Here is a 6049-nt window from a genome sequence, read left to right as displayed (position 1 = left end):
ATATATATATATATGTGTGTGTGTGTGTGTGTGTGTGTGTGTGTGTAGTTTATACATGTGTATATATAGATATGTATATGTATGTATTATTATATATATGTATTTAAAATGTATATATTCATATTGTCAATATTCAAATATAACACATAGTTTGCAGTACCCACCACAAATTTCCAGTGAATGTTGCTGATATTGACAAAGGATATTGCCCCATCATAAGAATCAAAATTCACCAGTGAAAACATATTAATTAAACTGAAGCACATTGAAGTGTATTCCTAAAGCTGTTGAAGTTATTTACACAGTTACTGTAGTTTAGTGTAGCACTCGGACAGAAAATAAAAACTCACATTTGGCAAACCCTGTCGAGCCATCCGCTGTCGTGTTCCATGCAGAATTACACCAGTGATATAGTGATTCAATATGAGAAGACATCCAGCCTTACCATGGTGATTCAGCGCTGCCCAAATGTAACATTCTATGGCCTTAAGCATTGAAATATTAACTAATTTAGTTGTCTGTGGATGTTATATTCTAATGCAAGATGATGTAATACAACACAAAGAAATGTTCTGATTTCACAATTTCCATAGACAGATGACAGCTAAATTGTCTACATTTGTTCATTTCTCTTCAAATGGCAACTCAGCGCTATAGAAAAGTACTGAACATGTACTCCCAAAAACAAGCCTTGTGCTACTGTATATAAAGAATAATATTCTGAGTGTTTTGCAGTTGGTTTCCTGTCTCTAGGTCAAACAGTCATTGAGTTTTATAGATTTATAGGAATAATTGAATCTGTATAAAAAAGTACTGAACATTTACTCCCAAAAACACGACTTGTGCTATATAAAGAATAATATTCTGTGTGTTTTGCAGTTGGTTTCATGTCTTTAGGTCAAACGGTCATTGAGTTGAATGGAATTAGAATATTACAAACATTTACACTACTATATTTATTTGAAAACATATAGAATGTAAATTCCACAAACAGAGCCTTGTGTCATGAAAGGGATATTTTTTAACAACATATCAGATTTGTTGTGATGTCATAATACCAAATGGTTGAATTGTATAATTGATTTATAGAGCTAATAAAATTATTATTTTTTTGTTTTAATTCAGCTTTGTGCTAGGCAAACAAAACCTATTCATGCATTTCCAAGTTGGTTTGGCTTGAAAAAGTGATAGTTTAATGGGTATTGTGAATGTCAAACGAACTGGGACTGGGAGATGTTCCGGTCCGCCTCTGATGACGACATCGAGCTTTACGCTGATAGCGTAATGTGTTTCATCAGAAAGTGCCTAGAGGACGTCGTTCCGACCAGAACAATATGGATCTATCCGAACCAGAAGCCATGGATTAATAGAGATGTTCACGCGACACTTAATGTGCGGACCTCCGCTTTTAATTCCGGGAACGCGGAGGAGCATAAACAAGCCAGTTATAACCTCCGAACTGCAAAACGCCAGAACAGGAACAAGATTGAAGGACAGTTTAACACCACCAACTCTAGAAGCATGTGGCAGGGAATTAACATCATCACGGACTTTAAAGGGAATAAAAACTCCGCCATGAACACTGCTGCCTCTCTCCCTGATGAGCTAAATACTTTTTATGCTCGTTTTGAGGGAAATAACACTGCCCTCGCGGAGAGAGCTCTCGCAGCCGAAGCTACAGAGGTTAGTTCACTCTCCATCTCTGTAGCGGAGGTAACACAATCCTTCCGATGGGTGAATATCCGCAAAGCTTCGGGTCCAGACGGCATTCCGGGCCGCGTCATCAGAGCGTGCGCGAACCAGCTGGCTGGTGTTTTTACGGACATTTTCAACCTTTCCCTCTCTTTGTCTGTAGTCCCCACATGCTTTAAAACGTCCAGCATTGTGCCTGTTCCAAAGCAATCCAAAATCACTTGCTTGCGTCCTGTTGCTCTGACCCCCATCATCAGTAAATGCTTTGAGAGACTAATCAGAGATTACATCTGCCCTGTGCTGCCTCTCTCTCTAGACCCATTGCAGTTTGCTTACCGCAACAACCGCTCCACTGATGTTGCCATTGCATCTACAATACACACTGCTCTCTCCCACCTGGAAAAAAGAACACTTATGTGAGAATTTTGTTTGTAGACTACAGCTCAGCATTCAACACCATAGTGCCCTCCAAGCTTGATGAGAAACTCCGGGCTTTGGGCTTAAACAGCTCGCTGTGCAGCTGGATCTTGGACTTCCTGTCAAGCAGACGCCAGGTGGTTAGAATAGGCAGCAACATCTCCTCATCACTGACCCTCAACACTGGAGCCCCACAGGGCTGTGTTCACAGCCCACTCTTGTATTCCTTGTACACACATGACTGTGTGGCAACACATAGCTCCAATGCCATCATTAAGTTTGCTGATGACACGACGGTGGTAGGTCTGATCACTGACAATGATGAAACAGCCTACAGAGAGGAGGTGCACACTCTGACACACTGGTGTCAGGAGCACAACCTCTCCCTCAACATCAGTAAGACCAAGGAGCCTGTGGTGGACTTCAGGAGAAAAGACAGAGAACACAGCCCCATCACCATCAATGGAGCACCAGCGGAGAGAGTCAGCAGCTTCAAGTTCCTGGGTGTCCACATCACTGAGGAACTCACATGGTCCGTCCACACTGAGGCCGTTGTGAAGAAGGCTCATCAGCGCTTCTTCTTCCTAAGACGGCTGAGGAAGTTTGGAATGAATCGGTTCTACACCTGCACCGTAGAGAGCATCCTGACTGGCTGGTACGGCAATAGCACAGCCCACAACCGCAAAGCCCTGCAAAGAGTGGTGCGAACTGCCAGACACAACATCGGTGGTGAGCTTCCCTCCCTCCAGGACATATATACCAGGCGGTGTGTGAAAAAAGCTCGGAGGATCATCAGAGACTCCAGCCACCTGAGCCATGGGCTGTTCTCACTGCTACCATCAGGCAGGCGGTATCGCAGCATCAGGACCCGCACCAGCCAACTTCATGATAGCTTCTTCCCCCAAGCAATCAGACTTTTGAACTCTTGATCTCCCACGATCAAAATACATCAGCACTGCACTTTATTACTCTTACTCTTATATCTCACACTGGACTGTCATAAATTATATTATTATTATATTAGATTCTCTCTTAACAACTTACTATCAACCAACAGCCTGAATGTCAATACAGTACAATACAACCTACTGTACATTCTATATATACTATATATACTATATATATTGAATAATGTGTATCTATATTGTGTGTATTGTATACTGTACAGTGTATGTTCAGTTATTATTTGTAAATTGTGTTGTGTGTAATTATGTGTATATTAGACTTTAAATTGTGTTGTGTTAATTTTATGTTATTGTAAATTGGTATATGTCTCATCACTGTCACGACTGCTATGTTGATCGGAACTGCACCCAAGAATTTCACACACCATTGCACTTGTGTATATGGCTGTGTGACAATAAAAGTGATTTGATTTTGATTTGATTTGATTTGATTTTGAATGTCAAATATAAAACTAACTTTACTGCACTTCATGAAACAATGTAAAAACATGTCTCCAGCCTAACGCTAGTTTGCAGTTTGAAATTCAGACTTTGATTGGCTATAAAATGTAAATAATGTTGCATTTTATTCTTCATGATTTGCGAATTCGGATGACATCATCCTCCGCTCTGCAATCGGTCGACTCTTAATTTTCTAATGCAAATAGCTCCAAAAGTTAAACACCTAGAAGACTGAAACCACTCTCAAATTGACCAGTCTGATTTGTGAATTTTTTCACAGCAGTCTGTTTTCCTGTCAACCCTTTTTAAGTCCATGTGTCAGGACGGTGACAAATAAGTGCTCTTCACTTTTCACTCTTCACTTTCACATTTCCAGCAAACATGCAGTCTGGGTTCATGCACATTTACTTGATTTAGATAGAGCCTGATTTGTGAAAACTTTCTAAATCACGTTTAGTTGTGTTTGACTGCATCTTACTGCTCTACCCCCATTGCCTTGATAATAGGAAATCAGCTTATAATTCTAAAAACTGACCATCTTCACAGGTCACAGTAGGCTCAAAAAGACCATGATGATTTTTTATACAGATCAGTTTTTGTTTCTTAACAAATGTTTTTTTTTTTTTTTTTTTTTTTTTTTTTGAGTTCTTGAGTCAACAGTTTATCTAAAAAATCTGTGTTATAGGATTTGAGAGGTCTCATTCTTGAAACATGATATTTATGGTGGAAAAACAGTAGTTTCACACAGAACTGGATTTGTGAAAACTTTCACAGATTGATTGTAGTCCTTTTAATGGCTTCATGCATATTGTAATTGTGAAAAATTAGATGTAAGCCAAAAATGTTATAAAAGGCCTAAATCTCTAAAAACTGAGCATGTAGACAATTCACTCTAGACTCAAATTTACCTTCATGATGTGAATACTTTTACAGATCAGTTTTTGTCAATTAACCCATTTTTTGAGTTCTTGGGTCAACAGTTTTCCTGGAAAATCAGTATTATAGGCTGTGAGAGGTCACATTCTGGAAACACATGATAATCATGATGGAAAAACACTAGCTTCACACAAAACTGGATTTGTGAAAACTTTCACAGATTAATTTTACCCAGTTTGATGGCTTTGGTTTTTTGTTGACAAATTAATTTTGATATGAATTATACGTCAACTAGCTAGTCATTTTTTTTAAACCTTGTGCAGTGTTCGGGTTGTTTATGACCCATTTTGATTTAGTTTCTTTAATAAAAATGGTATCCTTCATCTCTGTGGGCCAAGGCTTGGTTACTTTTCCTACATTTGTCATCTGAACACACAAAAAAACTGGACTGTATTCAATGAGTTTAGGCCACGTGACAAAAAAGTAACACTTGTGGTGTTCCAGGTCATTTTTGACTCACTATAGGAAATGAATGGGAAAGACTAAAACACAGAGCAATTATAACACTAAGCTTATAACTCTGATTTTTCAGGTAAACTGTTGACCCAAGAACTAAAATGTTAGTTAATGTTAAATGACAAAAATTGATCTGTGAAAAAATTCACAAATCAGGATGGCCTATTTAAGCCTTGTGTGACACATCTAGCTGCTCATTTTGTAGAATTATAAGATGTTTATTTGTTTTATGGCATAGAACATTCATTTTTCACAATGACAATTAGCATGAAGCCATCAAACTGAGCAAAACCAATCTGTGAAAGTTTTCACAAATCTATTTTGTGTGAAACTAGTGTTTTTCCACCATAATTAAGTTTCAAGAATGAGACCTCTCAAATCCTATAACACAGATTTTTTAGGTAAACTGTTGACTCCAGAACTCAACTACCCAAGGCAATGGGGGTAGAGCAGTAAGACGCAATCAAATGTGACCAAATGTGATTGTGAAAGAGCCTGATTTGTGAAAACTATATAAAACAAGTAAATCTTCATGAACCCAGACTGCGTGTTTGCTGGAAATGTGAAAGTGAAGAGTGAAAAGTGAAGGGCGCTTATTTGTCACCGTCCCGACTCATGGACTTTAAAGGGTTGACAGGAAAACAAACTGCTGTGAAAAAATGCACAAATCAGACTGGTCAAGATGACAGTGGTTTCAGTCTTCTAGGTGTTTAAAACTTTTGGAGCTATTTGCATTAGAAAATGGAGAGTCGTAAAATTTAAATGACCGATTGCAGAGCAGAGGATGATGTCATCTGAATTCACAAAAGCGACATTATTTACATGTCAACGACAGCTCATAGCGGTTTTATAGCCAATCAAAGTCTGAATTTCAAACCGCAAACTATCTTTACTGCATCTCTAACCATGCAAGCAATTGTGAGTGAAAATTACTGCGTGTGAATGTGGAAAATTATTTGGCCGCACCAGATGTCTGACAACTGTCATCAAATCTTATGAACTTATACCATCAGAATCAAAACTCCCTATGCATCTAACCTTAAATTCAAAATACTTTTTAATCTGCGGAGAAAAAAAAAAAAAAAAAACCCCCAGACAAACTAAAATCGTGGATGACTGACATGTGCGAGTCTGGTAAAACA

Source organism: Myxocyprinus asiaticus, chromosome 7 (assembly GCF_019703515.2).
Source record: "Myxocyprinus asiaticus isolate MX2 ecotype Aquarium Trade chromosome 7, UBuf_Myxa_2, whole genome shotgun sequence".
Taxonomy (NCBI): domain Eukaryota; kingdom Metazoa; phylum Chordata; class Actinopteri; order Cypriniformes; family Catostomidae; genus Myxocyprinus; species Myxocyprinus asiaticus.
Note: the sequence above shows the minus strand (reverse complement) of the source record.